Raw genomic sequence first — 24,353 nt, 5'->3', positions numbered from 1 at the left:
TTGAGTACCACTCCTCCGCTGTTCGATCGTGTGTATCGGAGAGCACCGAATTACGTAGGGATCCAAAGGGAACGGTGATGGACCTTAGGCACAGAAGAGACTGGAACAGCACATTACGTCCACATGCTAACACCTTTTTATTGGTCTTTTTCACTGACGCACATGTACATTACCATGAGGGGTGAGGTACACGTACACACATGGTTACCGTTTTCAATTACGGAGTGGAATAGAGTGTGTCCCGACATGTCAGGCCAATAGATGTCCAATGTGGTGGCCGTCATTTGTTGCACACAATTGCAGTCTCTGGCGTAATGAATGTCGTACACGCCGCAGCACATCTGGTGTAATGTCGCCGCAGGCTGCCACAATACGTTGTTTCATATCCTCAGGGGTTGTAGGCACATCACGGTACACATTGTCCTTTAACGTACCCCACAGAAAGAAGTCCAGAAGTGTAAGATCAGGAGAACGGGCTGGCCAATTTATGCGTCCTCCACGTCCTATGAAACGGCCGTCGAACATCCTGTCAAGGGTCAGCCTAGTGTTAATTGCGGAATGTGCGGGTGTACCATCATGCTGATGCCACACACGTCGACGCGTTTCCAGTGGGACACACTCTATTCCACTTCGTAATTGAAAACGGAAACCACGCGTGTACGTGTACCTCATCCCTCATGGTAATGTACATGTGCGTCAGTGAAAAAGACCAATAAAAATGAGTTAGCATGTGGACGTAATGTGCTGTTCCAGTCTCTTCTGTACCTAAGGTCCATCACCGTTCCCTTTGGATCCCTACGTAATTCGGTGCTCTCCGATACACACGATCGAACAGCGGAGGAGTGGTACTCAAGCGTCAACTTTAGGTTACAATATCTCCAGATGTAATTAACATTTTACAATGCAACAAACGGCACTGATTACGTATTTGTTTATATGTGCAGATGTGCTAACAAACCTAACGGGGTTCCATTTAAAAAAACCTAGGTTTGTGTTAAAAAACATACTTCCGTGCATTTTTTTATGGTTTGTATTAACCAATTACAGTAGCCCCTCTCCTCACGTTCGGTCTGTGGAATCGGTTCGTCAGTATTTGATGTGGTTTACGAAATACACTCCTGGAAATTGAAATAAGAACACCGTGAATTCATTGTCCCAGGAAGGGGAAACTTTATTGACACATTCCTGGGGTCAGATACATCACATGATCACACTGACAGAACCACAGGCACATACACACAGGCAACAGAGCACGCACAATGTCGGCACTAGTACAGTGTATATCCACCTTTCGCAGCAATGCAGGCTGCTATTCTCCCATGGAGACGATCGTAGAGATGCTGGATGTAGTCCTGTGGAACGGCTTGCCATGCCATTTCCACCTGGCGCCTCAGTTGGACCAGCGTTCGTGCTGGACGTGCAGACCGCGTGAGACGACGCTTCATCCAGTCCCAAACATGCTCAATGTGGGACAGATCCGGAGATCTTGCTGGCCAGGGTAGTTGACTTACACCTTCTAGAGCACGTTGGGTGGCACGGGATACATGCGGACGTGCATTGTCCTGTTGGAACAGCAAGTTCCCTTGCCGGTCTAGGAATGGTAGAACGATGGGTTCGATGACGGTTTGGATGTACCGTGCACTATTCAGTGTCCCCTCGACGATCACCAGTGGTGTACGGCCAGTGTAGGAGATCGCTCCCCACACCATGATGCCGGGTGTTGGCCCTGTGTGCCTCGGTCGTATGCAGTCCTGATTGTGGCGCTCACCTGCACGGCGCCAAACACGCATACGACCATCATTGGCACCAAGGCAGAAACGACTCTCATCGCTGAAGACGACACGTCTCCATTCGTCCCTCCATTCACGCCTGTCGCGACACCACTGGAGGCGGGCTGCACGATGTTGGGGCGTGAGCGGAAGACGGCCTAACGGTGTGCGGGACCGTAGCCCAGCTTCATGGAGACGGTTGCGAATGGTCCTCGCCGATACCCCAGGAGCAACAGTGTCCCTAATTTGCTGGGAAGTGGCGGTGCGGTCCCCTACGGCACTGCGTATGATCCTACGGTCTTGGCGTGCATCCGTGCGTCGCTGCGGTCCGGTCCCAGGTCGACGGGCACGTGCACCTTCCGCCGACCACTGGCGACAACGTCGATGTACTGTGGAGACCTCACGCCCCACGTGTTGAGCAATTCGGCGGTACGTCCACCCGGCCTCCCGCATGCCCACTATACGCCCTCGCTCAAAGTCCGTCAACTGCAGATACGGTTCACGTCCACGCCGTCGCGGCATGCTACCAGTGTTAAAGACTGCGATGGAGCTCCGTATGCCACGGCAAACTGGCTGACACTGACGGCGGCGGTGCACAAATGCTGCGCAGCTAGCGCCATTCGACGGCCAACACCGCGGTTCCTGGTGTGTCCGCTGTGCCGTGCGTGTGATCATTGCTTGTACAGCCCTCTCGCAGTGTCCGGAGCAAGTATGGTGGGTCTGACACACCGGTGTCAATGTGTTCTTTTTTCCATTTCCAGGAGTGTATATCCAGCGCTAACGTTAGCTGACTCACCCTGTATATTACAACCCCTACGTATCGCTCACATAGGGATCGTGAAAATAAGATTAGAATAGTTACTGCACAGACAGTGGCTTTCAATCATTCTTCCTGCGCTCCATACGTGAATGGGACGGGAAGAAACTCTAATAACTGGTACAATGGGACGTACCCTCCGCCATGCACCTCACGGTGAATTGCGGAGTATAGATGTGGATGTAGATGTTCGTCATCTTCATTCTCGGCCAGCAGTTCGGCTTCGTCTGCATATACACGGTCCAGTCACTATAATGTGCCCACCGTCTATATCCGAAACCAACGTTCAATAACCTCTCATAGACGGCAGCTGGCAGCACTAGCAGTGGAGGGTACGTGAATCGTGTCGGTTGAACACGGAGAACAGTGCGATCGTTGTCGTAATGCGGAAACACACCGATTTATCTGGCGTCTAAAACGACATGATCATTCGCTTTCGGGCCTAAGGTGGAAGCATTTCCGAAACGGCAAGCTCTTCGCGTGCCGCCGTGTTTAAAGTGTACCACCCTAGGCAAAATGGCGCTATCCAAAACCGGCGTCGAGGTAACTGTGATGCACCACGGGCCATATACACTGTGTGATCAAAAATATCCGGACACCTGCCTGAAAATGACTTACATGTTTGTGGCGCCCTCCATCGGTAATGCTGGAATTCAGCATGGTGTTGGCCCACCCTTAGCCTTGAAGACAGCTTCCACTCTCGCGGGCATACGTTCAATCAGGTGCTGGAAGGTTTCTTGGGGATTGGCAGCCCATTCTTCACGGAGTGCTGTACTGACAAGGGAACCTCCCCATCGCACCCTCCTCACATTTAGTTATAAGTTGGCATAGTGGATAGGCCTTGAAAAACTGAACACAGATCAATCGAGAAAACAGGAAGAAGTTGTGTGGAACTGTGAAAAAAATAAGCAAAATATACAAACTGAGTAGTCCACGCGCAAGATAGGCAACATCAGAGATAGTAGGAGTTCGGCAGCGCCGTGGTTCCGTGGTTAGCGTGAGCAGCTGCGGGTCGTTGGTTCAAGTTTTCCATCGCGTGAAAATTTTAATTTTTTATTTTCAGTGTATGTGAAAAACTCTTATGTTTTCATCACTTTTTTGGGAGTGATTATCACATCCACAAGAAAACCTAAATCGGGCAAGGTAGAAGAATCTTTTTACCCATTCGCCAAGTGTACAAGTTAGGTGGGTGGACAACATATTCCTGTCATGTGACGCACATGCCGTCACCAGTGTCGTATAGAATATATCAGATGTGTTTCCCTGAGGAGGAATCGGTTGCCCTATGACCTTGCGATCAAATGTTTTCGGTTCCTTTCGTCTACTAATCGCACGGTTTTGCGGTGCGGTCGCAAAACATAGACACTAAACTTATTACAGTGAACAGAGACGTCAATGAACGAACGGACAGATCATAACTTTGCGAAAGTAAAGAAAGTAAACTTTTCACTCGAGGGAAGACTTGAACCAAGGACCTCTCGTTCCGCAGCTGCTCACGCTAACCACGGGACCACGGCGCTCCTGCGGTCACATGATCCTTGATGTTTCCTATCTTGCGCATGAACTACTCAGTTTGTATATTTTGCTTATTTTTTCATAGTTCCACACAACTTCTTCCTGTTTTCTCGATTGATCTGTGTTCAGTTTTTCAAGGCCTATCCACTGTGTCAATTTGTAACTAAATCTGAGGGGGGTGCGATGGGGAGGTTCCCTTGTGAGGAGAGGTTTGCTGACGGGAACACTTTCGGTCGCTGTGTAAAGCTTCAGTTATGCTATATGACTTTCTACGGTCCTGTTGATAAGTGCTAATTTCTTCCTAGTCCAGTTCCAAATTCTGATTGTGTTTTCACATAAGGATATATGCGCTACAGTTTCTACAAGCCGAAATTTGTCGCAGTATGGAGATGGTCTCAATTTGATTTTCCATAATCGTTCCGCTGTGGGTATAGTTTCGTTTACAACGTCGTACCGCGGGCCGGAGTGGCCGTGTGGTTCTAGGCGCTACAGTCTGGAACCGCGTGACCGCTACGGTCCCAAGTTCGAATCCTGCCTCGGGCATGGATGTGTGTGATGTCCTTAGGTTAGTTAGGTTTAAGTAGTTCTAAGTTCTAGGGTACTGATGACGACAGCAGTTAAGTCGCATAGTGCTCAGCCATTTGAACCATTTGAACAACGTCGTACCATACTGCAGTGGCTCTAGTTGGTAGAATTTTATTGCCGCTGAAACAGATGTGAAACGGACCCAGGATCGTGGGAGCAATATTATGCTATGGAAGAGATTCTCCGGTGCTTGCATGGGAGCTGTGGTAGTACGAGGTGCATACAAGTTCTAAGGCCTCCGATTTTTTTTCTCCAGACTGGAAAGAGATAGAAACATGCACATTGTTTTAAAATGAGGCCGCGTTCATTGTCAATACGTCCCAGAGATGGCAGCACCGTATGGCAGATGGAATTTTACCGACAGCGGCGAGAATGAGAACTGTTTTAAATACTTAAAATGGCGACGTTTTCGTTACTCGAACAGCGTGCAATCATTCGTTTCCTGAATTTGCGTGGTGGGAAACCAATTGAAATTCATCGACAGTTGAAGGAGACATGTGGTGATGGAGTTATGGATGTGTTGAAAGTGCGTTCATGGGTGCGACAGTTTAATGAAGGCAGAACATCGTGTGACAACAAACCGAAACAACCTCGGGCTCGCACAAGCTGGTCTGACGACACGATCGAGAAAGTGGAGAAAATTGTTTTGGGGGATCGCCGAATGACTGTTGAACAGATCGCCTCGAGAGTTGGCATTTCTGTGGGTTCTGTGCACAGAATCCTGCATGACGACCTGAAAATGCGAAAAGTGTCGTCCAGGTGGGTGTCACGAATGCTGACAGACGACCACACGGCTGCCCGTGTGGCACGTTGCCGAGCAATATTGACGCGCAACGACAGCACGAATGGGACTTTCTTTTCGTCGGTTGTGACAATGGATGAGACTTGGATGCCATTTTTCAATCCAGAAACAAAGCGCCAGTCAGCTCAATGGAAGCACACAGATTCACCGCCACCAAAAAAATTTCGGGTAATCGACAGTGCTGAAAAAATGATGGTGTCCATGTTCTGGGACAGCGAGGGAGTAATCCTTACCCATTGCGTTCCAAAGGGCACTACGGTAACTGGTGCATCCTACGAAATTGTTTTGAAGAACAAATTCCTTCCTGCACTGCAACAAAAACGTCCGGGAAGGGCTGTGCGTTTGCTGTTTCACCGAGACAACGCACCCGCACATCGAGCTAACGTTACGCAACAGTTTCTTCGTGATAACAACTTTGAAGTGATTCTTCATGCTCCCTACTCACCTGACCTGGCTCCTAGTGACTTTTGGCTTTTTCCAACAATGAAAGACACTCTCCGTGGCCGCACATTCACCAGCCGTGCTGCTATTGCCTCAGCGATTTTCCAATAGTCAAAACAGACTCCTAAAGAAGCCTTCGCTGTGCCACGGAATCGTGGCGTCAGCGTTGTGAAAAATGTGTACGTCTGCAGGGCGATTACGTCGAGAAGTAACGCCAGTTTCATCGATTTCGGGTGAGTAGTTAATTAGAACAAAAATCGGAGGCCTTAGAACTTGAATGCAACTCGTAATGGAGGACGCGCGGACAGCTGTGAACCATCTGCTTCGCTTCACGCTCGATGTCTTCCCAGACACTGATGTTATGTTTCAGCAGTGTCTCGGAGCCAGAACCGTGTTACACTGGTTTCAGGTTCCTTACGATGACCTCACGTTGACGTCTCGTCAAGAAAATTCGCCTGATGTAAATCCTATGGAATCCACCTTGGTCGATGTCGGGCGCCAACATTGCTTACGCAGATCAACGGCTCGTTATTTATGGACATGGTCTGTGTGTAGACACGTAATGCCACATACCTCCTCAAACCTACCAACAAAATGCCGGATCCTTGATACGCAGAATGAATGATGATCTTATAAAGTTGATCGTCGGTAAAGCAGATGCCAGACTGAGATTTATTGGAAGAATCCTAAGGAAATGCAATCTGAAAACAAAGTAAGTAGGTTACAGTACACTTGTCCCCCCTCTGCTTGAATACTGCTCAGCAGTGTGGGATCCGTACCAGATAGGGTTGATAGAAAAGATAGAGAAGATCCAACGGAGAGCAGCGCGCTTCGTTACAGGATCATTTAGTAATCTCGAAAGCGTTACGGAGATGATAGATAAACTCCAGTGGAAGACTCTGCAGGAGAGGCGCTCAGTAGCTCGGTACGGGCTTTTGTTGAAGTTTCGAGAACATACCTTCACCGAGGATTCAACCAGTATATTGCTCCCTGGTACGTTTATCTCGCGAAGAGACCATGGGGATAAAATCAGAGAGATTAGAGCCCACACAGAGGCATACCGACAATCCTTCTTTCCACGAACGATACGAGACTGGAATAGAAGGGAGAACCGATAGAGCTACTCAAGGTACCCTCCGCCACACACAGTCAGGTGGCTTGCGAAGTATAGATGTAGATGTAGATTTCGATTTCGTTCCAAAGACGAACAAAGAGCTATTAAGCAGGTGGTCGTAATGTTTTGGCTCATCAGTGTATATGTCCGAAGGCACATTTCATTGTAATTCTAAACAACCCAGGTACTGCAATATCGTATTTATTCACCGACACCGGGCAAGCGACTTTCAATAAAAATGTACGAGTGCAGGTTGTGGACACGCGGTTGACAACATATGGAAGTTTGGCCGTGGAGCGTGCTCGGATGGCCTAATGGTAAAGCGACTACTCGCGATGCACGGGAAATCTGGGATCGAGCATCACGGAGCACAAATTTCCATGCCGTTATTCCAATGTACACCTAATGGTTGTCCATATTCACAATTGCGACTGGATTTCATGTAATCAGTAACGGACGGAAGATTGGGAACGCAGTGGTACAAGCTTTCACAAGATCCTCAAAGAAATCCACACCGTAAGCTAGCCGTGAACCAGGTGTAAGCAAGTCAAGGGTTCACCACATTTTAATGCAAGCAAAGTGGAAACCCTCCACTCCACAGGGTGAATGAGGACGATCCGGATAGGGGTTTCGAATGTTGCGAATGGATTAGCGATCATGAATTGTAGACTAACGTCACAATTAACGAGCCGACATTTAAACTGAATGGAACCATCAATTGCCATAACTGTGTGTGCTAGGAAAAACATAGTCCCCATGTTACAGATGAACGCATTGTTAATCTTCCCGTTTATCAGTGTGGTGTGGTAAGCCTGTCATAGGACTTGGAGGGCCATTCTTTTTAGAAAGAACAGTTGTAGTTGTGGACTTGAGTCCTGAGACTGGTTTGATGCAGTTCTCCATGCTAATCTATCCTGTGCAAGCTTCTTCATCTCCCAGTACCGACTGAAGCCTACATCCTTCTGAATCTGCTTAGTGTATTCATCTCTTGGTCTCCCTCTACGATTTTTACCCTCCACGCTGCCCTCCAATACTAAACTGGTGATCCCTCGATGTCTCAGAACATGTCCTGCCAACCGATCCCTTCTTCTAGTCAAGTTGTGCCACAAGCTCCTCTTCTCCCCAATTCTATTCAATACCTCCTCATTAGTTATGTGATCTACCCATCTAATCTTCAGCATTCTTCTGCAGCACCACATTTCGAAAGCTTCTATTCTCTTCTTGTATAAACTATTTATCATCGACGTTTCACTTCCATAGATGGCTACACTCCATACAAATACTTTCAGAAACGACTTCCTGACATTTAAATCTATACTCGATGTTGACAAATTTCTCTTCTTCAGAAACGCTTTCCTTGCCATTGCCAGCCAACATTTTATATCCTCTCTACTTCGACCATCATCAGTTATTTTGCTCCCCAAATAGCAAAACTCCTTTACTACTTTAAGTGTCTCATTTCCTAATCTAATTCCCGCAGCATCACCCGACTTAATTCGGCTACATTCCATTATCCTCGTTTTGCTTTTGTTGATGTTCATCTTATACCCTACTTACAAGACACTGTCCATTCCGTTCAACCGCTCTCCCAAGTCCTTTGCTGTCTCTGACAGAATTACAATGTCATCGGCGAACCTCAAAGTTTTTATTTCTGCTCCATGGATTTTAATACCTACTCCGAACTTTTCTTCTTGCTTGCTCAATATACAGATTTAATAACATCGGAGATCGGCTACAACCCTGTCGCACTCCATTCCCAACCACTGCTTCCCTTTCATACCCCTCGACTCTTATAACTGCCATCTGGTTTCTGTACAAATTGTAAATACCTTTTCGTTCCCTGTATTTTACGCCTGCCACCTTCAGAATTTGAAAGAGAGTATTCCAGTCAACATTGTCAAAAGCTTTCTCTAAGTCCACAAATGCTAGAAACATAGGTTTGCCTTTCCTTTCTAAGATATGTCGTGGGGTTAGTATCGCCTCACGTGTTCCAACATTTCTACGGAATCCAAACTGATCTTCCCCGAGGTCGGCTTCTATCAGTTTTTCCATTCGTCTGTAAACAATTCGCGTTAGTATTTTGCAGCTGTGACTTATTAAACTGATTGTTCGGTATTTTTCACATCTGTCAACACCTGCTTTCTTTGGGATTGGGATTATTATATTGTTCTTGAAGTCTGAGAGTATTTCGCCTGTCTCATACATCTTGCTCACCAGATGGTAAGAGTTTTGTCAGGACTGGCTCTCCCAAGGCTGTCAGTAGTTCTAATGGAATGTTCTCTACTCCGGGGGCCTTGTTTCGACTCAGATCTTTCAGTGCTCTGTCAAACTCTTCACGCAGTATCATATCTCCCATTTGATCTTCATCTACATCCTCTTCCATTTCCATAATATTGTCCACAAGTACATCGCCCTTGTATAGACCCTCTATATACTCCTTCCACCTTTCTGCCTTCCCTTCTTTGCTTAGAACTGGGTTTCCATCTGAGCTCTCTTTACTCCAAAGGTCTCTTTAATTTTCCTGTAGGCAGTATCTGTCTATCTATCTAACAGTGACAGGTATAAAGTACCTTACCATTTTGTAGGAATGAACTGTAACATGTGAGCCGTGTGTGGCTCGTGTTCCCGCCATCATGTATTTTACACCCTGTTCTTAACGTACTTCCACCTCACTACGTTAAGTTAAATTACTACTGACGCTGATTTGCCTGACCGTGAGCGGCGTTAGCAGCACGTATTAATATATCCCCTCTCGTAGTATCTTTGCTCAACTGCTATTACTGCCCGCCCTTTGTCTGTCGTAGTTGACTTCGGGTTGCGAGTTCGGGTCTGCCAGTCAGTTGGAACGCGTCTGGAGGGCAGTCCGGACCTGCCAGTCGGGAAGTTGCAATGCAGCACAAGTGCAGTCGGGTTGGAGCAGTCAGGTCTGCGTCGACACGGCTCGCCCGATCATTGCCGCCACGCATCACTTGATCCGGGCCACGATCTTGGTCGATGGTCGTACGGTCGTCCTACTGGACGAGGCGTTTCGGCTCGCCGATCGTTCATGAGTAGGCTGTGTATGCGTGTGCGTAGACTCCCGATTTGTCTTCGTGTGCTTAGTTGCTGTTGGGTATCGTTCAGGTCCTCGTGCAAGTACAGGGCTATTACAAATGATTGAAGCGATTTCATAAATTCACTGTAGCTCCATTCATTGACATATGGTCACGACACACTACAGATACGTAGAAAAACTCATAAAGTTTTTTTCGGCTGAAGCCGCACTTCAGGTTTCTGCCGCCAGAGCGCTCGAGAGCGCAGTGAGACAAAATGGCGACAGGAGCCGAGAAGGCGTATGTCGTGCTTGAAATGCACTCACATCAGTCAGTCTTAACAGTGCAACGACACATCAGGACGAAGTTCAACAAAGATCCACCAACTGCTAACTCCATTCGGCGATGGTATGCGCAGTTTAAAGCTTCTGGATGCCTCTGTAAGGGGAAATCAGCGGGTCGGCCAGCAGTGAGCGAAGAAACGGTTGAACGCGTGCGGGCAAGTTTCACGCGTAGCCCACGGAAGTCGACGAATAAAGCGAGCAGGGAGCTAAACGTACCACAGCCGACGGTTTGGAAAATCTTACGGAAAAGGCTAAAGCAGAAGCCTTACCGTTTACAATTGCTACAAGCCCTAACACCCGATGACAAAGTCAAACGCTTTGAATTTTCGGCGCGGTTGCAACAGCTCAGGGAAGAGGATGCGTTCAGTGCGAAACTTGTTTTCAGTGATGAAGCAACATTTTTTCATAATGGTGAAGTGGACAGACACAATGTGCGAATCTGGGCGGTAGAGAATCCTCACGCATTCGTGCAGCAAATTCGCAATTCACCAAAAGTTTTGTGTTTTGTGCAATCTCCCCGTTTAAAGTTTACGGCCCCTTTTCCTTCTGTGAAAAAAACGTTACAGGACATGTGTATCTGGACATGCTGGAAAATTGGCTCATGCCACAACTGGAGACCGACAGCGCCGACTTCTTCAACAGGATGGTGCTCCACCGCACTTCCATCATGATTTTCGGCATTTCTTAAACAGGAGATTGGAAAACCGATGGATCGGTCGTGGTGGAGATCATGATCAGCAATTCATGTCACGGCCTCCACGCTCTCCCGACTTAACCCCATGCGATTTCTTTCTGTGGGGTTATGTGAAAGATTCAGTGTTTAAACCTCCTCTACCAAGAAACGTGCCAGAACTGCGAGCTCGCATCAACGATGCTTTCGAACTCATTCATGGGGACATGCTGCGCCGAGTGTGGGAGGAACTTGATTATCGGCTTGATGTCTGCCAAATCACTAAAGGGGCACATATCGAACATTTGTGAATGCCTAAAAAAACTTTTTGAGTTTTTGTATGTGTGTAACAAAGCATTGTGAAAATATCTCAAATAATAAAGTTATTGTAGAGCTGTGAAATCGCTTCAATCATTTGTAATAACCCTGTATAAGTCGGGTTGTGTGTGTAGTTGGCGTTATTTCCACTGACGACTATTTTACATGTTGTCGGCATTCTGAAGTGAGTCGATCGGTTGTTGCGGACCAGGGAAGTTATCTCCGCGCGGTGCAGGCGGCTGGGTCCGCTGGCGGTCCCTGCGCAGTGTCGGAGCGCGTGTGGAGCTGTCGGACCGCTACGAGCTTCGTGGCTCACCGACCCAGGACGTCAAAGTTGAGTAGTGGTTTCAAGTACCCAAGCCATGTCCATTCATGTTGTGGGGTCCGTTTCGGTGGTTCGCTGTTGGGGAGGTTTTCCTGTGAGCAACACCGAGTGTTTGTATTGCTGACATTTAGTCGCCATGCGGTGGAATTAACCATATTGTTTGACTACAATTGAAGTGCACCAGCGGAATTTTCTGCCCTGTTCCGGTTACCTGCCCTGGCCACTAACATAATTTCAGGCAGTGTCCTTTCCTCACCTGCTGTCGCTGTCCAACACAGTATGTAATGGTTCTAATGGCTCTGAGTACTATGGGACTCAACTTCTGAGGTCATTAGTCCCCTAGAACTTAGAACTAGTTAAACCTAACTAACCTAAGGACATCACACACATCCATGCCCGAGGCAGGATTCGAACCTGCGACCATAGCGGTCTCGCGGTTCCAGATTGCAGCACCTAGAACCGCACGGCCACTTCGGACGGCCCCATGGAGTGTACTTTTCACAGCTTAATACATATTTGATTGTGGATAACTACGCCCATAAAATATTGTGTTTTAATTCTCATGTACCTATTGGTGGCAAGCGTTTGTCGGTCAGTCAGTCTTTACTGTCTTTCTGACCGGCGTTTAATTGTCCGTTTATAATCTATCATAGACAATGACTAAAAAAAAATCTTGGTTTTACTGTGCTTTATGGAAATAACTTTGAATTCCGGCAATTGGATATTTGCTGAAAGGTTATTGCCGTTGTGTGGTCTTTTCTTTTAGTCTGGTTTCAGCTACTTAAAACCTAAGGCTTATGGTTATATTTTTTTTTTAAATTTTGGAACCCTATTCTTAAAATTACCTTTCAAGCTTAAACATTGCGGCCTTCTGCCTTTGAAAGGTTATCGTAATTATTTTAAAATCTTGAAAATTTTATTGTGGGCCTTCAGCCGTTTGTAATGCATCTTGTTTATGTTTGACTATCTACCCTTGCCTTGAGGCTTGCAGCCTAGCTGTGATACATAAATTTTAATTATTTGTAATTGTTATTGCTTGTTTTCAGTCACTTGAAATGTACCTTGTTGATTTTTAAGATTACTTGTTTGAAGCCCTTCAGCCGTGAAAAATTAGTAATTTGAAACTCGTGGTTGTAAAAGTACGGCTATTTGCCGCTTCGGTTGTAAATGTGTTATTAAATTACAATAAATTACATGCTTAAGGTGAAACTGACGCCAACCTTATTTGGCCCTTTCCACAAACCTAATCATGTATTCTGCCCAACGGGTTTAACGGGCGTTTCGACATGTGCTCATCAACTGCCCGAGATGAAGATTGTTTTTTCAACACGATAATGCCCCGTCACGTGACCATCGTGGCATGTGACAATTCTTGAATGGAACATTTGTTGGGAGGTGGATTGGACGATGAGGATGTGTTGAGTTTCCACCTGGAACGCCCAATCTAGGACTGTTATATATCTGAGTGCTATCTGTTCTGGTTGGACATACCCTACTGTTTCCAGAATGAGATTTTCACTCTGCAGCGGAGTGTGCGCTGATATGAAACTTCCTGGCAGATTAAAACTGTGTGCCCGACCGAGACTCGAACTCGGGACCTTTGCCTTTCGGGGGCAAGTGCTCTACCATCTGAGCTACCGAAGCACGACTCACGCCCGGTCCTCACAGCTTTCCTTCTGCCAGTATCTCGTCTCCTACCTTCCCAACAAGGTCCCGAGTTCGAGTCTCGGTCGGGCACACAGTTCTATCTGCCAGGAAGTTTCATGTCCTACTGTGTCAGGGTGGCGTAGTGGTTAGCGCATCTGCCTAGTGTAGTGAACAGAAGACCCAGGTTCGAATCACAGCCTTGGTACAATTTTTCATTCGTCACTTCAGTCTGCATTCCATAGATGTTCGGCAGTTGAAAAGGTCTCTGGAAGCATATAGTTTCATTTGGTATACAAGGTCTGTTCAAAAAATTCCGGAACATTCTTAATTTCGCGTCAATATAGTGTTGCAGAGAAATGCGGTTGGCATCCCTGCACACGCCTGTGTTCAATGTGTAACAGCCTAAGTTTCATTGTTGTATGTCAGTTATTAAGTCGGATGATGCTGAGGGAATTAGATTAGGAAATGAGACAGTTAAAGTAGTAAAGGAGTTTTGCTATTTGGGGAGCAAAATAACTGATGATGGTCGAAGCAGAGAAGATATAAAATGTAGACTGGCAATGGCAAGGAACGCGTTTCTGAAGAAGAGAAATTTGTTAACATCGAGTATAGATTTAAGTGTCAGGAAGTCGTTTCTGAAAGTATTTGTATGGAGTGTAGCCATGTATGGAAGTGAAACATGGACGATAAATAGTTTAGACAGGAGGAGAATAGAAGCTTTCGAAATGTGGTACTACATAAGAATGCTGTAGATTAGATGGGTAGATCACATACCTAATGAGGAGGTATTGAATAGAATTGTGGAGAAGAGGAGTTTGTGGCACAACTACCTAGAAGAAGGGATCGGTTGGTATGACATGTTCTGAGGCATCAAGGGATCACCAATTTGGTATTGGAGGGCAGTGTGGAGGGTAAAAATCGTAGAGGAAGACCAAGAGATGAATACACTAAACAGATTCAGAAGGATGTAGGCTGCAGTAGGTACTGGGAGATGAAGAAGCTTGCACAGGATAGGGCAGCATGGAGAGCTGCATCAAACCAGTCTCAGGACTGAAGACCACAACAACAACAACAACAACAACATGTCAGTTATAGTTCAGTGCTGTATTGAGTAGAACGTTGTGTCGCGCAGACCGCGAGTTTCGAGATGGCAGAGTTAGAGGAGCAACGCGTCTGCTTTAAATTTCGTGTGAAAATCGAGGAAACCTTTACGAGACAAACCAAACGATGCAGAAATGAATGCTAAAGCCGTACTCGGTGTTACGAATGGTTCACACGGTTTAAAAATGGCCGGACGGAAGTTAAAGATGAGCCTCGTTCAGGGCGCCCTTCGACATCTACCGACCAGCTCGTGTCAGGATCGACCAACAAATTGTGCGTGCCAATCGAAAATGACTGTCCAAGAGATTGCAGAAGAATATAACATGTCAGTTGGATCATGTCATGAAATCCTGACACAGCGTCTTGGAATACATCATGTTTCCGCCAAGTTCATCCCACAGCTCATGAGTCGAGACCAGAAAGACCTTCGCCTCGCAATGTGTGAAGAATTTTTGGATCGCGCAAATGAGAACGAGATGTCCTTAAGAGAATCGTTAAGTGGTGATGAGACGTGGGTCCACCGTTCAGGCCAAGGTTCAGTCTTCACCATAGAGGCGTAAGAGGTTCCCCAAGACCAAAAATAGCTCGACAGGTCAAATGTCAAAGCCATGCTTATAGTTTACTTTGACAAGCATTAGTTCATCATGAATTCGTACCAGAGGGGCAAACTTTTAATCGATGGTACTACTGGGACGTGTTAGACCCCTACATCTACATCTACATGATTACTCTGCAATTCACATTTAAGTGCTTGGCAGAGGGTTCATCGAACCACAATCATACTATCTCTCTACCATTCCACTCCCGAACAGCGGGCGTGAAAAACGAACATCTAAACCTTTCTGTTCGAGCTCTGATTTCTCTTATTTTATTTTGATAATCATTCCTACCTATGTAGGTTGGGCTCAACAAAATATTTTCGCATTCGGAAGAGAAAGTTGGTGACTGAAATTTCGTAAATAGATCTCGCCGCCACGAAAAACGTCTTTGCTTTAATGACTTCCATCCCAACTCGCGTATCATATCTGCCACACTCTCTCCCCTATCACGTGATAATACAAAACGAGCTGCCCTTTTTTGCACCCTTTCGATGTCCTCCGTCAATCCCACCTGGTAAGGATCCCACACCGCGCAGCAATATTCTAACAGAGGACGAACGAGTGTAGTGTAAGCTGTCTCTTTAGTGGACTTGTTGCATCTTCTAAGTGTCGTGCCAATGAAACGCAACCTTTGGCTCGCCTTCCCCACAATATTATCTATGTGGTCTTTCCAACTGAAGTTGTTCGTAATTTTAACACCCAGGTACTTAGCTGAATTGACAGCCTTGAGAATTGTACTATTTATCGAGTAATCGAATTCCAACGGATTTCTTTTGGAACTCATGTGGATCACCTCACACTTTCCGTTATTTAGCGTCAACTGCCACCTGCCACACCATACGGCAATCTTTTCTGAATCGTTTTGCATCTGATACTGGTCTTCGGATGACCTTACTAGACGGTAAATTACAGCATCATCTGCGAACAACCTAAGAGAACTGCTAAGATTGTCACCCAGGTCATTTATATAGATCAGGAACAGCAGAGGTCCCAGGACGCTTCCCTGGGGAACACCTGATATCACTTCAGTTTTCCTCGACGATTTGCCGTCTATTACTACGAACTGCGACCTTCCTGACAGGAAATCACGAATCCAGTCGCACAACTGAGACGATATCCCATAGGCCCGCAACTTGACTAGAAGTCGCTTGTGAGGAACGCTGTCAAAAGCTTTCCGGAAATCTAGAAATACGGAATCAACTTGAGATCCCCTGTCGATAGCGGCCATTACTTCGTGCGAATAAAGAGCTAGCTGCGTTGCACAAGAACGATGTTTTCTGAAACCATGCTGATTACGTATCAATAGATCGTTCCCTCCGAGGTGATTCATAATGTTCGAATACAGTATATGCTCCAAAACCCTACAGCAAACCGACGTCAATGATATAGGTCTGTAGTTCGATGGATTACTCCTACTACCCTTCTTAAACACTGGTGCGACCTGCGCAATTTTCCAATCTGTAGGTACAGATCTATCGGTGAGCGAGCGGTTGTATATGATTGCTAAGTAGGGAGCTGTTGTATCATCGTAATCTGAAAGGAACCTAATCGGTATACAATCTGGACCTGAAGACTTGCCCGTATCAAGCGATTTGAGTTGCTTCGCAACCCCTAAGGTATCTACTTCTAAGAAACTCATGCTAGTAGCTGTTCGTGTTTCAAATTCTGGAATATTCCATTCGTCTTCCCTGGTGAAGGAATTTCGGAAAACTGCGTTCAATAACTCCGCTTTAGCGGCACAGTCGTCGGTAACAGTACCATCGGCACTGCGCAGCGGAGGTATTGACTGCGTCTTGCCGCTTGTGTACTTTACATACGACCAGAATTTCTTCGGATTTTCTACCAAATTTCGAGACAATGTTTCGTTGTGGAACCTATTAAAGGCATCTCGCATTGAAGTCCCTGCCAAATTTCGCTCGTCTGTAAATTTTAGCCAATCTTCGGGATTTCGCATTCTTCTGAACTTCGCATGCTTTTTCCGTTGCCTGTGCAACAGCGTTCGGGCCTGTTTTGTGTACCACGGGGGATCAGTTCCATCTCTTACCAATTTATGAGGTATGAATCTCTCAATTGCTGTTGCTACTATATCTTTGAATTTGAGCCACATCTCGTCTACGTTTGCATAGTCAGTTCGGAAGGAATGGAGATTGTCTCTTAGGAAGGCTTCTAGTGACACTTTATCCGCTTTTTTAAATAAAATTATTTTGCGTTTGCTTCTGGTGGATTTGGAAGAAACGGTATTGAGCCTAGCTACAACGACCTTGTGATCACTAATCGCCGGCCGAAGTGGCCGTGCGGTTAAAGGCGCTGCAGTCTGGAACCGCAAGACCGCTACGGTCGCAGGTTCGAATCCTGCCTCGGGCATGGATGTTTGTGATGTCCTTAGGTTAGTTAGGTTTAACTAGTTCTAAGTTCTAGGGGACTAATGACCTTAGCAGTTGAGTCCCATAGTGCTCAGAGCCATTTGAACCATTTGAACCATCACTAATCCCTGTATCAGTCATGATGCTCTCTATCAGCTCTGGATTGTTTGTGGCTAAGAGGTCAAGTGTGTTTTCGCAACCATTTACAATTCGCGTGGGTTCGTGAACTAACTGCTCGAAATAATTTTCGGAGAAAGCATTTAGGACAATCTCGGGAGATGTTTTCTGCCTACCACCGGTTTTGAACAAGTATTTTTGCCAACATATAGAGGAAAGATTGAAGTCCCCACCAACTACAACCGTATGAGTGGGGTATTTATTTGTTACGAGACTCAAATTTTCTCTGAACTGTTCAGCAACTATATCATCGGAGTCTGGGGGTCGGTAGAAGGAGCCAATTATTAACTTAGTTCGGGTGTTAAGTATAACCTCCACCCATACCAATTCGCACGGAGTATCTACTTCGACTTCACTACAAGATAAACCACTACTGACGGACACAAACACTCCACCACCAATTCTGCCTAATCTATCTTTCCTGAACACCGTCTGAGACTTCGTGAAAATTTCTGCAGAACTTATTTCAGGCTTTAGCCAGCTTTCTGTACCTATAACGCTTTCAGCTTCTGTGCTTTCTATTAGCGCTTGTAGCTCAGGAACTTTCCCAGCACAACTACAACATTTGAAAACTACAATTGCGACTGTTCCTTGATCCAAGCACGTCCTGTATTTGCCATGCACCCTTTGAGATCGCAGCCAACCCCGTACTTTCCCGAGGCCTTCTAACATAAAAAACCGCCCAGTCCACGTCACACAGCATCCGCTACCCGTGTAGCCGCCAGCTAAGTCTAGTGAACTCCTGAACTATTCAGCGAGAAAATGTGAGAAGGAAACGGCCTGAAATGTGGCGAGACAATTCGTGGCTCTTGCATCAGGACAAAGCATCCACACATTAATCTGCCAGGAAGTTTCATATCAGCGCACACTCCGCTGTACAGTGAAAATCTGATTCTGGAAACATTCCCCAGGCTGTGGCTAAGCCATGTCTCCGCAATATCCTTTCTTTCAGGAGTGCTAGTTCTGCAAGGTTCGCAGGAGAGCTTCTGTGAAGTTTGGAAGGTAGGAGACGAGGTACTGGCAGAAGTAAGGCTGTGAGGACGGGGCGTGAGTCGTGCTTGGGTAGCTCAGTTGGTAGAGCACTTGCCCGCGAAAGGCAAAGGTCCCGAGTTCGAGTCTCGGTCCGGCACACAGTTTTAATCTGCCAGGAAGTTTCACATTCATCCCCGTTGGTGCGTGGCTGTTGCACAAAAAAGGAAATCACTGTGCTGCCTCACACTCCGTACTCTCCAGACCTGGACCATGCGGCTTTTTTTTTTTTTTTTTTTTTTTTAATAGCATACGGTTCAAATCCGCTTCCGGCCATCCACGTTTAGGTTTCCCTTGATTGCCCTAAATCGCTCCAGGTAACTACTGGGATACTTCCTTGAAACGACGCGCGTGAGTTAATTCCAGAGCCTTAAAACAGCCCGAGCTTAACCTCCGTCTCTACCGACCTCCTGGTCGACGGAACATGATACTGATCTTCCTTCCTTCGATGTTTTTGGCGCTCCGGAACGCTCTCTCTAGGACAATTAGAGGCTCAGTTTCGACGCCACATCCATAAAACGGTATTTCCTCTCCTGTTATGAAACGTTCTGTATTGTTGGTGACTTCATCAAGCGACTCCTGGTCAATCTGCATTCGCCGCTGTTTTTCTGCGAAGTTCAACATTATTTCGAACAATATTGCTTACCACTCGATTCATAACCGAAGTATCCGAAAAAATTTCATGCCATGAACCAGATCATGTGCCATCATCATTAGCGTCTTCCCTGACTGTCATTCGGCGATCGTTCATTATCATTTTTTAGGCCTGCGTATATCAACTGGTAAAAACGAAACCTTAACAGGTTCATCGTGTTGTCTCCGTCTGTCCACATGTCTGTAGAGATGCCCATACCTCAGGAACAGCCCTACATGATATTAGGCAGGTGTACCAGTTTCTTTGACTCTCCAGTGTACGCGACTGGCACGATGATCTGGCGGTATAGGACCCGACAATAAAGACTAACGATATCAGATGAAACATTCCTCACACACAAATAAAGAAAAGATGTTATGTGGACGTGTTTCCGGAAACGCTTAATTTCCATGTTAGAGCTCATTTTAGTTTCGTCAGTATGTACTGTACTTCCTCGATTCACCGCCAGTTGGCCCAACTGAAGGAAGGAAATGTTGACTTCGGTGCTTGTGTTGACATGCGACTCATTGCTCTACAGTACTAGCATCGAGCACATCAGTACGTAGCATGAACAGGTTAGTGTTCATCACGAACGTGCTTTTGCAGTCAGTGCAATGTTTACAAATGCGGAGTTGGCAGATGCCCATTTGATGTATGGATTAGCACGGGGCAGTAGACGTGGCGCGGTACGTTTCTATCGAGACATCGTGCAGGATGAGCTCCTGGACATTTTAGTCGAAGTGTTCGTACGCTTCTCTACAACACATTCGGTGACCGATGGATTGGTAGAGGCGGACCAATTCCATGGCCTCCACGCTCTCCTGACCTCAACCCTCTTGAGTTTCATTTATGGGGGCATTTCAAAGCTCTTGTCTACGCAGCCCCGGTACCAAATGTAGAGACTCCTCGTGCTCGTATTCTGGACTGCTGTGATACAATACGCCATTCTCCAGAGCTGCATCAGCGCATCAGGGATTCCATGCGACGGAGGGTGGATGCATGTATCCTCGCTAACGGAGGACATTTTGAACATTTCCTGTAACAAAGTGTTTGAAGTCACGCTGGTATGTTCTGTTGGTGTGTGTTTCCATTCCACGATTAATGTGATTTGAAGAGAAGTAATAAAATGAGCTCTAACATGGAAAGTAAGCGTTTCCGGACACATGCCCACATATATTTTGTTTCTTTGTGTGTGAGGAATGTTTCCTGAAAGGCCGTACCTTTTTGTAACACCCTGTATATATATATATATATATTATTAAAACGATTGTTCCCCTTTAGGAGAGCGATTGAACTTGAATTCACAATTTCATCTTCGGATGTTTTTCTTCTTTGCTTCCCAAAACCTCCTCATCCTCTCAGAATGCTCCTTCTTCCGTTCCTCTGTCCATTTCTTACCAGGCTGACGCGATGTTCTTTCCCCAAACTTCACACTTGTGATTTTATGCCGGCACTCGATGCGATCTTCGAGATTTTTTATGTTGATGTTTTTATGTTGATCTCCTACTCTGTAGGAATCAACATGGATTCCGTAAACAGCGATCGTGTGAGACCCAACTCGCTTTATTTGTTCACGAGACCCAGAAAATATTAGATACCGGCTCCCAGGTAGATGCTATTTTTCTTGACTTCCGGAAGGCGTTCTACACAGTTCCGCACTGTCGCCTGATAAACAAAGTAAGAGCCTACGGAATATCAGACCAGCTGTGTGGCTGGATTGAAGAGTTTTTAGCAAACAGAACACAGCATGTTGTTATCAATGGAGAGACGTCTACAGACGTTAAAGTAACCTCTGGCGTGCCACAGGGGAGTGTTATGGGACCATTGCTTTTCACAATATATATAAATGACCTAGTAGATAGTGTCGGAAGTTCCATGCGGCTTTTCGCGGATGATGCTGTAGTATACAGAGAAGTTGCAGCGTTAGAAAATTGTAGCGAAATGCAGGAAGATCTGCAGCGGATAGGCACTTGGTGCAGGGAGTGGCAACTGTCTCTTAACATAGACAAATGTAATGTATTGCGAATACATAGAAAGAAGGATCCTTTATTGTATGATTATATGATAGCGGAACAAACACTGGTAGCAGTTACTTCTGTAAAATATCTGGGAGTATGCGTGCGGAACGATTTGAAGTGGAATGATCATATAAAATTAATTGTTGGTAAGGCGGGTACCAGGTTGAGATTCATTGGGAGAGTGCTTATAAAATGTAGTCCATCAACAAAGGAGGTGGCTTACAAAACACTCGTTCGACCTATACTTGAGTATTGCTCATAAGTGTGGGATCCGTATCAGATCGGGTTGACGGAGGAGATAGAGAAGATCCAAAGAAGATCGGCGCGTTTCATCACAGGGTTATTTGGTAACCGTGATAGCGTTACGGAGATGTTTAATAAACTCAAGTGGCAGACTCTGCAAGAGAGGCGCTCTGCATCGCGGTGTAGCTTGCTCGCCAGGTTTCGAGAGGGTGCGTTTCTGGATGAGGTATCGAATATATTGCTTCCCCCTACTTATACCTCCCGAGGAGATCACGAATGTAAAATTAGAGAGATTAGAGCGCGCACGGAGGCTTTCAGACAGTCGTTCTTCCCGCGAACCATACGCGACTGGAACAGGAAAGGGAGGTAATGACAGTGGCACGTAAAGTGCCCTCCGCCACACACCGTTGGGTGGCTTGCGGAGTATAAATGTAGATGTAGATCCCTCTGGACTTCTTTCAGCCATTCCGTGCCACATTTACTCCTTGTTATAATACTGAATAATTTCTTTGCTGTTCTGGAGTCTTCCATCCTGTAGATGTGTGTATAAAATTTGGCTCGGCGCTTTCTGATTTCATCTGTTACTATGTTGATCTTTCTATAGAGCTCGTTTTGTGGTCTCTTCATCCAAATGCCATTTTTGTTGATTGGACCGTAAATCTTCCTGAGAATTTTTCTTTCCTGCTTTTCTATTTCCTTAATTTTAGAATGACCATCAATCACCATTGTTTCAGCTACGTAGATTGCTTCTGGAAGAATCGCTGTTGTATAGTGCCTTAATTTTGCGTCTGTCGAAATGCACTTCTTGTTGTAATGCGTCCATGTTAGCTTGTAAGCTTTCTGGAGCTTGGTGATTCTTTGTTCATTGGCAATTCGGTTTAATCCTGAGGACTGTATAGTTTCACCGAGGTATTTAAAATGGCATACTTGTGCAATTTTACCATATTTTGTTATTAAAGGGGATTTATTTTCTGGCTGCCTTTCCATATATTGGGTTTTTTCATAAGATATCTGTAGTCCGGTTTTTTGTGAAATTTCATGTAGTTTTTCCACTGCGTGAATCGCTTCTGTTCTGTTATTGGTGATAATTGCAATATCGTCAGCGAAAGCAAGGCACTTGACTTTAATTCGGTTCTCTTTCTTGATACCAATTTGGATACCCTTTACGTGAGGTTCCCATTCCCTGATTATCTTTTCTAGAACAATGTTGAAAAGGATTGGGGATAGTCCGTCGCCCTGTCGGACTCCAGATTTGATTTCGAAGGGTTCTGATACTTCGCCCATGAATTTCACTTTGGCCGTTGTTCCTGTAAGTGTCTGTTCTGTGATTTTTCGTGTCTTTCGGTCGATCCCAAATTCTTCCACGATTTTAAACAGGGTTCCACGGTCCACTGAATCATATGCTTTCCTGAAGTCGATGAATGTAACTACTGTGTTTCTGCATTTCCTCATTTGTAATATTGTCTTTAAGCACCAGATCTGTTCCGCACATGAGCGTCCTTTTCTGAATCCGGCCTGGTATTCACCAATTAGTGTATCTGCTTGGGATTCTATCCTGTTTAAAAGCGCTTTGGAAAGGATTTTGTAAGCGACTGGGAGCAGGGAAATTCCTCTGTAATTGTTCATGTCTGTCTTGTCGCCCTTCTTGTGTAGCGGGTGAATTAGAGCGCATTTCCAGTCCTCTGGTATCTGCTCCGTTATCCATATGTCTGATATTGTACGGTGTAATTTCTGCATAAGTATAGGATCGTTTAGTTTCCAGAACTCAGCAATGATCCCATCTTCTCTGGTGCTTTGTTATTTTTCAACTGCTTGACTATCTCCATAATTTCTTCAAGATCCGGGGCATGTGAGTCTGGGTGTGTGAATACTGGAGAAGAGAAGACAAGTTTTTCTCGGGGTGGTTCGCAGTTGAGGAGGGAACTGAAATATTGGGCTAAGATTTTGCTGTTATTTTTCGTGTTGGTTTCCAAAGAGCCATCAGGTTTCTTGAAGCACAAGCTAGGCGCTTGGTATCACTGTAAGTTTTCTCTGAAAGTCTTATAAAAATTTCTTGTATTATTTTTGATGAAACCTTCTGGATTTCAGAGAGTCTGTTGTTGTCATATCCCCGTTTTTCTTTTCTAATTATTTTTGAGGTCTGTTTTTGGGTTTTAAGAAAGTTCTCCCAGTTTTCTTCGGTTTTGTGACTGCTAAATTTTTTCGATGCAGTTATTCGGTTGTCAACTGCCTCATCACAGGTTGCATTCCACCAGCGATGTTTCCTGTTGCGAGGGGGTTGTCCTAATTTGAGGGCTTCCTGAATTTTCTCTATTAGTTTCTTCCAGTCTGTTGATTTTTCCTGATTAATTTGCATGATGATTTTTTCTTTGTTCAGTTGCAGATATTCCGGATCTGGTTTGGTACTTTTGGGTGGCCTTTTTAGCATTCTGTTGGGTTGGAATTTTGTTTTTATTTGGAGAAGATGATGATTTGATTCAAAGACACCTTTGCGGGTTCTGATGTTTTGAATTTATTTTATGTTTTCTTTGGAAATTGCGACATGGTCTATTTGGTATTCATCCTGTCTAAGACTGGGTGATCTCCATGTGGTTAATTTATGTGCAGGTTTTTGAAACTGGGTACTCATTATTTTAAGTCCAAAGTTTCTGCAGAAGTCGATTAGTTTTTCACCATTCTTGTTGGTACGTTTGTGTTTGGTGTGGGGTCCAGTGGTATCTCTGAATTTTTTTTCCTTCCCTAATTGTGCATTAAAATCGCCTACTAAGATTTGCACATGGTGCTTAGGTACTTTATTTGTTGTTTCTTCT

Source organism: Schistocerca nitens, chromosome 11 (genome assembly GCF_023898315.1).
Source record: "Schistocerca nitens isolate TAMUIC-IGC-003100 chromosome 11, iqSchNite1.1, whole genome shotgun sequence".
Lineage (NCBI taxonomy): Eukaryota > Metazoa > Arthropoda > Insecta > Orthoptera > Acrididae > Schistocerca > Schistocerca nitens.
This window is presented reverse-complemented; position numbering follows the sequence as displayed.